This window comes from Vipera berus (assembly GCF_964194415.1).
Source record: "Vipera berus genome assembly, chromosome: W".
NCBI classification, from domain to species: domain Eukaryota; kingdom Metazoa; phylum Chordata; class Lepidosauria; order Squamata; family Viperidae; genus Vipera; species Vipera berus.
This window is the reverse complement of record NC_138210.1, coordinates 41379895-41391576: the sequence shown is the minus strand read 5'-3', so window position 1 is coordinate 41391576 and position 11682 is coordinate 41379895.

Genomic DNA, 11682 nt, shown 5'->3' with positions numbered 1-11682 from the left:
TACATTTCCTCCTGGTAAGTATTTATTTTTTTCTTGTTATGTTCTTTCTGCAGTTCTCTGATGCTCCATAATGACCAAAAATCCTTTCTCTGCCAAACATTTTAAAGTCACAATTTAAAAAATATTTATAATCCAGGAAGGTCAATTTTTCTAAGTTTTATAGTTCTCACTTTGTAGATAGTACACAATGTTTTCTTTTCTTTTGTTACAGCTGCTTTTTGTTTAATCAAAGCCCTAAAGGAGGACCCAGATTGTTGGGGGCAATAAGCTGACTTTGTAATAATGCCGCTTGGGGGGGCCGAAAGCCCTAATAAGCAGGCATATAACATAGAATGAAGGCTATTGCTAAGCACATTGGTTTGTGCTTAAATTGTAAGCCGCCCTGAGTCTTCGGAGAAGGGCGGGATATAAATGGGATTAAAAAAAATAAAAAAATAAAGGTCACAACAGGCTTTTCTTTCTGGGCTGTATATTTAGGGCAGTATTTTCATCCACCACTAGATGTCAGCACGTGTCCATCTTTCAATTTTCTGTATTTTTCTTTCCCCATAAACTTAATTTGCCACTTCCTTTTAGAGGAGGAGGGACGCGGTGGCTCAGTGGGTTAGGACACTGAGCTTGTTGATCAAAAGGTTGGCAGTTTGGCGGGTCGAATCCCGAGTGCCGTGTAACAGAGTGAGCGCCTGTTACTCGTCCCAGCTTCTGCCAACCTAGCAGTTCGAAAGCACGTAAAAATGCAAGTAGAAAAATAGGGACCACTACGGTGGGAAGGTAACAGCGTTCCGTGCGCCTTTGGCGTCTAGTCATGCCAGCCACATGACCACGGAGACATCCTCGGACAAGCGCTGGCTCTTCGGCTTTGAAACGGAGATGAGCACCAGCCCCTAGAGTTGGAAACAACTAGCATGCATGTGCAGGGGAACCTTTACCTTTACCTTTAGAGGAGGATGGAGCAAAGACACCCCCCCTCTCACTTTTGGAGGGTTTTCACTTCTGGTTTTTATTTCTTTTTTTTTCAGGAAACCAGTCAGGTAAAAGAGAGAGAATCAATATTCTTACCCAGTTCACTCACACTGTTTACAATCATGCTTAATTTAGTGCTTTGGGGCTTCAGCTGCATGTAGCTTGGGCTAGACTCATGAATGATGTTAGCCTTTCTTCTGTCGGTTTTTGGAGAGCTTTCCCCAGACGTCCGGATCAATCACCGTCTCCCAAGGATCAGCGGGGCTTCCCTCCTTCCTTGCCACCCCTCTGGGGTGGCTTTGGGCCCATTGAAGGTCCCCAAACAGAGAGAAATCAGCCATGGGCATTGATCTTCATGATCCCTTGGCTGTTGCGCTAGCTGCGCAGAACCGGAAGCCTCATCCTTGAATAATTTCTTTATAGTGTGCCTTTAAGTGCTAATTTTCCATGAGCATTGTCTTATGTTGGCTTCCCTTGAAATTGAATTAAAGTGTGGGAAGTCAGGAGGCTACAGACTGTTGAAAGATAGGACATATACACATCTATATAGGCATATCATAATCAATTACACCACTGCATTTTTCCCCATAAACAAAATATTTGTCTGATTGGAGAAGGCAAATCCAGACATTCACAACAAGAGGCATTTTAGTCAGCACTGTTGGTGTATTTACTATATCAGTACTATACTCTAATTACTGTATATTTTGACTTACTGTCAGGTCCCCAAAGAATATTATTGTTTCCTAATGCCTATTCCTAAATCTTTAACCTTTCTTTGTGGCCTGCCATTCTGTTGGGAGGGGGGATCTCTTGGGGATGCTTTGCACTGCCTTGCTATTGTGCCCTTCCCCCAAGGGATGGAATGTATCACCCTTATCTGAGAGATGGTTGCACTTGGAGCCAGAAGGAAATGAAAGTGAGAGAGACCTTGAATGAACATGCCAGAGAAGCCAGTTACCAAAATACTATTCCACTTGTAGATTGGCTAGAATTCAAATGAACATTGGGACTCCGGGGGGAGGAGTATTGTGCTGGACCAGTATATATTCAGCTGGTCCATTATTATAGCTAACTTAGGAATTAAGAACTGTGTTAGAGTATTTAGCATTTACAGGGTTAATACTGTATCCTTAGCAAATTGTATGTAAGAAAATGTAGCATTTACAGGGTTAATGCTGTTTCCTTAAGAAATGGCTTCTGGGAACTGTAGTCTAGTTGTTAGTAAGTCCTACAGCTTATCTAGCCAGTGGGAGGAGTTTCAAAGTTTATTGCCAGGTGGTAAAAGCCTTTGTCTAATCCAGCATCATGCATGCATCGATTAGCAGCTGTAACCACGCATAGCTGAGATGGGGAATTACACCGTCTTACCTATGAAAATGGACAGATATGATTATGACCAGACAAATCTACTGCAAAGTAAGTCTCTGCTTAGAGTTCCTGGACAATAAATGTTTGTTTTAATCCATTTAGTTGAGTTATACTTTCTGGAATCTAGAGCTAGAAAGCATTTTAGTTCTGGGGGCCAGAACAAGTATTGAATGACGCTTTTATTATACAGGTGAAACTCGAAAAATTAGAATATCGTGCAAAAGTTCATTTATTTCAGTAATGCAACTTAAAAGGGGAAACTAATATATGAGATAGACTCATTACATGCAAAGCAAGATAGTTCAAGCCGTGTTTTGTCATAATTGTGATGATTATGGCGTACAGTTCATGAAAACCCCAAATCCACAATCTCAGAAAATTAGAATATTACATGCAATCAATAAAACAAGGAGTGTACATAGAACAATATCGGGCCTCTGAAAAGTATAAGCATGCATATGTACTCAGTACTTGGTTTGGGCCCCTTTTGCACCAATTACTGCCTCAATGCAGCCTGGCATGGAAGCTATCAGCCTGTGGCACTGCTGAGGTGTTATGGAAGACCAGGATGCTTCAATAGCGGCCTTCAGCTCTTCCGCATTGTTCAGTCTCATGTCTCTCATCTTTCTCTTGGCAATGCCCCATAGATTCTCTATGGGGTTCAGGTCAGGCGAGTTTGCTGGCCAATCAAGCACAGTAATCCCATGGTTATTGAACCAGGTTTTGGTGCTTTTGGCAGTGTGGGCAGGTGCCAAGTCCTGCTGGAAAATGAAGTCAGCATCCCCATAAAGCTCGTCTGCGGAAGGAAGCATGAAGTGCTCCAAAATCTCCTGGTAGACGGCTGCGTTGACCCTGGACTTCATGAAGCACAGTGGACCAACACCAGCAGATGAAATGGCTCCCCAAATCAACACAGACTGTGGAAACTTCACACTGGACTTCAAGCATCTTGCAGTGTGTGCCTCTCCATTCTTCCTCCAGACTCTTGGTCCTTGGTTTCCAAATGAGATGCAAAAGTTGCTCTCATCAGAAAAGAGGACTTTGGACCAGTGAGCAACAGACCAGGTCTGTTTTTCTTTAGCCCAGGTAAGACGCTTCTGACGTTGTTTGTTGTTCAGGAGTGGCTTGACAAGAGGAATACGACATTTGAAGCCCATTTGCATCCAAATGAGATGCAAAAGTTGCTCTCATCAGAAAAGAGGACTTTGGACCAGTGAGCAACAGACCAGGTCTGTTTTTCTTTAGCCCAGGTAAGACGCTTCTGACGTTGTTTGTTGTTCAGGAGTGGCTTGACAAGAGGAATACGACATTTGAAGCCCATGTCCAGGATCCGTCTGTGTGTGGTAGCTCTTGTTACACTGACTCCAGCCTCAGTCCACTCCTTGTGAAAGTCCCCAACACTTTTGAATGGCTTTTTCCTGACAATCCTCTCCAGGCTGCTTGTGCACCTTTTTCTTCCACACTTTTCCCTTCCACATAACTTTCTATTAATGTGCTTTGATACAGCACTTGGGGAACATCCAACTTCTTTTGCAATTACCTTTTGAGGCTTTTCCTCCTTATGGAGGGTGTCAATGATGGTTTTCTGCACAACTGTCAGGTCAGCAGTCTTCCCCATGATTGTGATTCCTACTGAACCAGACTGAGAGACCATTTAAAGGCTCAGGAACCCTTTGCAGGTGTTATGGCTTAATTAGCTGATTAGAGTGGGACACTTTGAGCCTAGAATATTGCACCTTTTCACAATATTCTAATTTTCTGAGATTGTGGATTTGGGATTTTCATGAGCTGTAAGCCATTATCATCACAATTATGACAAATCAGGGCTTGAACTATCTTGCTTTGCATGTAATGAATCTATCTCATATATTAGTTTCCCCTTTTAAGTTGCATTACTGAAATAAATGAACTTTTGCACGATATTCTAATTTTTTGAGTTTCACCTGTATATATATATATATTCTTCTGTGGACATAAGCTCAAACATATGACATATTTTGCAAGTCACTATAATGTCAGTCTCTATGTCCATGATGTTTTTTGTTTGTTAAATATTGAAAATTACTAAAACATTATTTTCCCTGTTGCAAAGTGTCAGTTTACAATAGTTTACAAAAGTTCTTGACCCTTTCTTCTCTGTCTTGAAAAATTCATCACTATCTTCTCTGTTTTAAGTGTCTCTTTTTTATGATTTTTTTCCTCTCAGATTAAGATTCTAAAGAATTAAAATAAGTAAACTTTTTTCAAATGATTAGTTGAAAAAAGAAATTGACAAATTGAAAAAAAATGAAATTTTTTTTATAAAAAATTGAAAAAAGTATTTTAAAATTGAAGATTTTAAAATTGAAAATGGAATTTAAAATTAAAAAGAAAATTAAAAGTTGAAAAAGATTAAAGAATTGAAAAAAATTAAAAATTGAAAAAAGCAATTGAAAATTAAAAAAGAATTTAAAAATTTGACAAAAAGATTTTTAAAAAAACAAAAACAAAAAATGTTAAAAATTTAAGAATTTACAATAGTTCTCGGCCCTTTATAAAATGTTATGCACTTCTTTATGTTGGGAATCTCAGGCTTTTTTCTAGGAGATGTTTAGCTCTTAACCCTCTACACCCTACCTTGAAAGTTTATCCCTCTCAGAACCCATATCTTAATGGGCCCCTTCTCTGTTACTAACCCAAACCTTATTCTTTTGTCTTTCTGGGTTCTGCCATACTCCTGGAGGGGAGGGGGGAAATGCCTGGGGTTATTGCCTTGATTTCCTCTATCGCTACAATGTAACACTTTGCTGTTTTGCATATTTCTTCTATGAACTATCTCTCCCCTTGTTGTCAGCTAGAAAGCGGGGGGAGAAGAAAGGAATGTACCTCTGAGTTCTCAAAGGAAGGTGCGAAAAGCCGACAAAACATCTCTGCAGCACTGAGACAGTCTGATGTTATCTCCTTTTTCCCACAATGGACTTAACACCTGGGGATTCACATGTTTAACTGACCAGATGAACTATGGGGTGGGGTTTTGCTTGGGACACTTTTAACCTATTGATCTGAGCGGGAAACCTTCAGATCCTGTCCATTATGCCTGCTATCAACTTCTCCTAATAAAAGCTACTTTTGGAAGAAACTGCTTCCACAAGTTCCACTTTCTTAGGACGAGGTATTGAAGTGGGCCTTGACATTAGACAGGATCTGCAGTAATAGTCAGCCTGGAAGGAAAGCCCTTACCTGGGGGACTTTGCAAGACCATGTCAGACAACAGAGCAGGGAAAGAAGATTCTGCTGCAAAGGGGGATCCCTCCTGTCGGGCAGACCCCTGCAAGCAGTCCAGCTCTGAATCCTCCAGCTCATCGGAAGAAGAGGTAGTGGAAGTACGCTGCCACAAGCCTTGGTGGTTGATGGGTGTCAGAAAAAAAGACGATTGGGAGAAGAATGCGAGAAAGGTGACACTCAGACGGGGTAGTCGCCAGCCAGGTTGGAAAGAGGAGATGGAAAGATCCCTCCACCTTAGCGAGGATGAGGAAGATCACTCGGGGTATTCGAGCCAGTTGCTGGAACAGGCGATTGGCATGATGAAGATAGCCCTGGACTCTGTGAAGGAGGAGAAACCCAAACCCTACCATGGCTCTATTTGCATGGGTTGTGGGAAGAAGGACACCAAAGGGGAGTCTGAAGCAGAGGTCCTGGGGCCATCCAGCGGAACCACTGAACCTGCCTTAGTCGCCGCTGCCGCCACCACCCCTCGCCATGTGGAATCTGCAGACAGAGAGAGGAGATGACACAAACTAAAGAAAAGAGAATGATCCATTCAAAAGTTCCCTCCATTAGATATGACGTTCTGGGGGAAGCCACGATGCTTGGGATTTTTCCTGACCCAGGTACTGAATTACATGGAGGAGTATGGCCAGGACATCCCCACCGACCACGCCAGAATCTGCATTGTGGAAGCCGCCCTAGATAGCATCGCAGCAGACTGAGTCATGGACCTCTACAATGCTGATGTCCCGGAGCTACTGAATTTCAACCAGTTCATGTTCTCCCTCAGATGCCGATTCGAGGACCCATTAGCAGACTGGAAAGCCCATGAACGAATAAAGACCGTGAAGCAAGGCAGATGACCAGTGGCAGAGTAACTCAAGAGTTCTGAACCCTGGCTACCAAGCTGAACTGGCCAGAGGAAATTCTGCTTAGCCACTTCAAGGATGGTCTAAACCACGGGTCGGCAACCCATGGCTTCGGAGCCGCATGTGCCTCTTTGAGCCTTCTACTGAGGCTCCCAGTCCTCCTCCGCCATTTGCAGAGAGAGAGACAGAGAGAGGCACTTGCGCTTCCCTTCTCTCTCTCTCTCTCTCTCTCTCTCTCTGATCTTCTGCCTCACACTGTTCTCCAACAAGCTGACAAGCTTATTGGGCGGGGATCCTGCCTTTGCTGCATCTCTGCAGGAAGCAGCAGAAAGCAGCAGTTCTCTCTCTCTCACACACACACACACTGAGTGGGGGAAGAGGACTGGCAGACCAAGGGCAGGAGAGAGCCAGCCCAATAAGAATGTTTGTCAGCTTGTCGGAGAACAGCGTGAAGCCGGCTTGCCAGGTGAGCAGAAGATCAGAGAGAGAGGGGGGGAAGAGAGAGAAGGAGAGAGAGAGAAAGGGAGGGAGGGAGAGGGGGGAGAGAGAGGGAGAGAACTCATGCACAACAGCCTCTATTTCTTTTTAATTAAACTCTTCAATCAAGCTCCGCTCCTCCTGTGCGCCCACGTGAGAGTTTTGCGGCTCCCAGTGTTTTCTTTTCTCTGGGAAATGGCTCCAAGTGGCTCTTTGAGTTTAAGGTTGCTGACCCCTGGTCTAAACTATGACCTTTACAATGCCTGCCTTCCCTAAGGAGATCCACATTGGCTGCAAGATTGGTACCTTCTGGCAGAGGAAGCTGAGATTGACCTGGTCAAGAGAAAACTCAGAGGAGGGAGACCCTGGGGAAAATCACCACCAGAGCTGACCTGTGAGCTAGCAAAACCGCCCTCAACTGCCAAGAGAACCACCGGATGCTTCAAATGTGGCAAGGAAGGGCATCGCACTGCTGAATGCCGCTCTCGCACCCCAACTGAGAAGTCGGACTGGATCCCAGCTGGGAAATCCAGAAAGCCTCCAGTGAAGCTGAAGGAGATGGCCATGAAAGGCATGGAGACCGTTGAGTTCCCTGCCTCTGCCCAATGAGGGAAGGGAAGTCCAGCTTACACGGCAGAAGCATCCAACTCATCTGATGACAACTCTGAAGATGAACCACTGGAGGTGGACCCATCGTGCCCCTCATCCAGACAGTGACCATACTAACCCCCACCATGCCCGAAGCTGTGGAAGTTAGGGCATTAATTGAATCTAGGTGCACCTGCTGTCTTATCAGCCCAACCGTAGTGGGGAACCTAGGCATTCTGGGGGGACCACCTAGAGACTATAACGTTTGTGGTAACCCCTGGCATGGAATGCCCCATAATTTTAGGCATGGTGTGGCTAACCAAGTGGAATCTGCGGGTGGACTGGAGGATGGCAGAGCTTAGGTTCTGCAAAAGAGAATCAATTGAGCCACCAGCTCAGCCCCCGTTTTAGGAGACTCCACAAGAGAAAGCTGTGATAGGGGGAGAGAATGAACTGCCTGAAATACCTGAGGAGTATAGGGACCTAGAGGAAGTATTCAGTGAGGAGAGATCTAATGAATTGCTGCCACATTGGCCCACAGACTGTGCAATAGAAATCAGACCAGGGGCAAAACTTCCCAAACCTAGTGTCATGGTTCCGACAAATGCAGTGCTTCAAAGAACTTCAAGGCATTGTTTACCTTAAAGAATCTTTTATTATACTTGCACAGCTTCGGCATGTACATACAGAAACCAAAATCTGAATTCTCCTCCCCTGAACACATTGTATCAAACACAATTTCCTCCCTTAATTAAATGTCATAAATCACATTGTCCAATTAGTTTAAAATGCAAACTTTCCCTCCTGTTTAACAACCTGCCAAATACTTATCTTCTCTTATTACAAACAGTCTTGAGATACATTCTCCTTACTCCCCCCAGCGTCCACTAAATCTAGCTCTAAAAGTAATGTATGAGTTAAAGGAAGGCTACATCTCCCTATGTTGTCAAGCAAGAATATCCGATGTTAGCAGCATTGACATCCGGCCCCCCTTACAAAAAGGATAGACCCTGTAGCGTAATTAAAAGCCCATGTTAGGGACTATCTTTCAGTTTGTTGGGGTGTTTCTCATAAAACCTTTTGATGAGTCGGTCGGCTTTCGCATCACTAGATTTCACCCAAGTGGCTTCAGACGAGTATCCCTTCCATTGCAATTTCCCTTTAAAAATTCTAGAATCAAGAATACGCTTTACTACATAGTGGGTTTGACCCGCCACTACGAGGGGCCCAGGTGCCTTCTTAGGGGGAGGTCTTAAAGTGGATTCTTGAAAAGGTTTCAACAAGCTGCAATGAAAGACAGGGTGAATTCTCCCTAAAAGCCTAGGGAGTTTCAATTCTACTGTGACTGGGTTGATGATCCTTATGATGGGGAAAGGCCCCAAGAATTTTGGTCCTAATTTCTTACTGGGTAATTTTAGGTGTAAATATTTAGTTGACAGATAAACCTTTCCCCCAATTTGGAATGTTCTTTGAGGGGCTCTCTTTTTATCTGCCTGCTTTTTATAAGTCTCAGAAGTCTTTTTCAAAGCAGCTTTCATGTTTCTCCAAACTTCTTCCCACCCCATCACCCTTTGATCAAGTGTCTGGGAAGCGGAGGGCAACAGAGGGTATTCAGGTATTGGGCTGAATTCTTTTCCTGTGGCTACCCTGAAAGGAGTGTAGCCGGTGCTGCTGTGAACAGAATTATTGTAAGCCACCTCGGTGAAAGGGAGGAGGTCAGTCCAGTTTGTTTGTTGGTATGAAACATAACATCTGAGATATTGCTCCACCATCTTGTTAGCGGATTCCGCAGCCCCATTGGTAGCTGGATGGAAAGCAGATGATAGGCCTTGAGATGATCCAATTAATTTAAGAAAACTCCTCCAAAACTTCGCTGTGAACTGCACCCCCCCCCTATCTGAATTTATTTGCTTAGGGGTGCCATGCAGCCGGTAGATATGTTTCAGGAACAATTTAGTGAGTCGTTGGACTGATGGGAGTCCTTTGCAAGCAATGAAATGAGCCTGCTCTGAGAACAGGTCTATCACAGTCCAGATGACAGTATTTCCTCTACTTTCAGGTAGGTCTACTATAAAGTCCATAGCTATTTCTTCCCTTGGTTGAGAAGGGTCTGCCACCGGCTGCAGTAATCCAGGGGTTTTCTCTGGAATTCTTTTCATGGTGGCACATACAGCACAACTCCTGACATAGTTTTCCACATCCCGTTTTAGCCCCGAACACCAAAATTGCCGGCGGCTGAGATGTAGTTTTTAGATATCCAAAGTGTCCAGCCTGTTTTATGTCATCGCTGTGTTTGAGAGCATTCAGATGGAGGGCTCCAGGCAAATACAGTTTCCACCCCTTGTAAGCCAAGCCATCCCTGCATGTTAGGGAGGCTTGATTGTCTTTGAACCATTGATCGGTGAGGAGCTTTTGTTTTATTTTCTTTGCCCCAGGGTCATCAGCGTTAGGGGCCCTGCGAGGCATGAGTTGAGCAGCAGTTTGTGCACTGGGGATGATTGCCTCATTAACCTCTTCACGTTCGCTTTTGTACTGGGGTAATCTCAATAATGCATCAACTAGCTGTTTGGCAGCTCATGGTCCATGCTAGTGGTTGGCCCGGTCATGGTTTCTCTCCTCCTTTGCCTGTTTTTAGTAGTTCTGTAAAGGGCAGGGCAATCTCGGCAAAGGAGGGGATGAATTGACAGTAGAACTTGGCAAACCCTAGGAAGCTCTGGAGCTGTTTGTGAGTCTCCACTGGGCTGCGCCTACTCTGAGGGCCAAATTAACTCTCCTAGCTGGGGGACCTGCCAAAATTTTTCTTCCCCCGTCTTGTTATCTGTCACTTCCCCCCTGGGATCGCAGCCACTGCCGGGTTGCTAGCTTCAAGCAGTTTCTCTTTTCCCATGATGAAATCTTCTCTTGAATCTCTGCCACCTCCCCTCAAGTCTGGAGAGAGCGGCTGGGGTTCAAGACCCCTAAATAGTTTGAAAAGTTTAAGATTTTGGCTTAATGTCATGGTTCCGACAAATGCAGTACTTCAAAGAACTTCAAGGCATTGTTTACCTTAAAGAATCTTTTATTATACTTGCACAGCTTCGGCGCGTACATACTGAAGCCCAAATCTGAATTCTCCTTCCCTGAACACATTGTATCAAACAAAATTCCCTCCCTTCATTAAATGTCATAAATCACATTTTCCAATTAGTTTAAAATGCAAACTTTCCCTCCTGTTTAACAACCCACCAAATTCTTATCTTCTCTTATTATAAACAGTCTTGAGATACATTCTCCCTACTCCCCCCAGTGTCCACTAATTCTAGCTCTCAAAGTAATATATGAGTTAAAGGAAGGCTACATCTCCCTATGTTGTCAAGCAAGAACATCCGATGTTAGCAACATTGACACCTAGATTGTACTCCATGAGCCCACAGGTATTGAAAGAAATGCAGAAATTTATAGACAAAAACTATAGGGATTTTATTCAGCCAGCGAAACCGAAGGTGGCTGCTCTTGTCTTGTTCAGAGAGAAGAAAGATGGGACCCTTCGCCTCTGCATAGACTATAGTGCTCTGAACACCATTAGTGAAAGCAACCTATACCCTCTCCCCCTCATGAAAGACATGCTGTCCCATCTCTCGAAAGGGAAAATTTATTCCCTCATTTGCCCAAATAGCCTTGCCTATTATGAACTTACTAAAAACCAGAGGGGAAGGCAAACCCAAACCAAGCCAGCTGCTGAAATGGACAGTGGAATGCCAAGCCGCTGTCAAGTTTCTGATGTATGGGCTTTTCAAGTGACTCTGAGGCATTGTTTACCTTAAAAGTCCTTTATTAGCCTAATACACTGGCAAATGCTTGCTCGAAGGAAGCTGGAATCTGAAATCTCTGCCCCTTGCACAATATATTAAAACACAATTCTCCACCTTTCTAATTTTGTCATTAATCATATTCTCCAATTAATTTAAAGAATCAGTTTCCCTTCCGTTAGAAGAACCGCCGAAGCCTTATCTTCTTTAGAGAAACAAATGGCCTTGAAAGTGCATTCCTATTCTTCCCTCCTCCCACTTTAAACTAAAGCAATACACCAGTTTAACATATGAAATAGCTACTTCTTCATCTCTTGTCAAGCAATAACATTCAATGTTACAGCATTGACAGCCACATTCGAGAGGCTGAAAAGACTTTT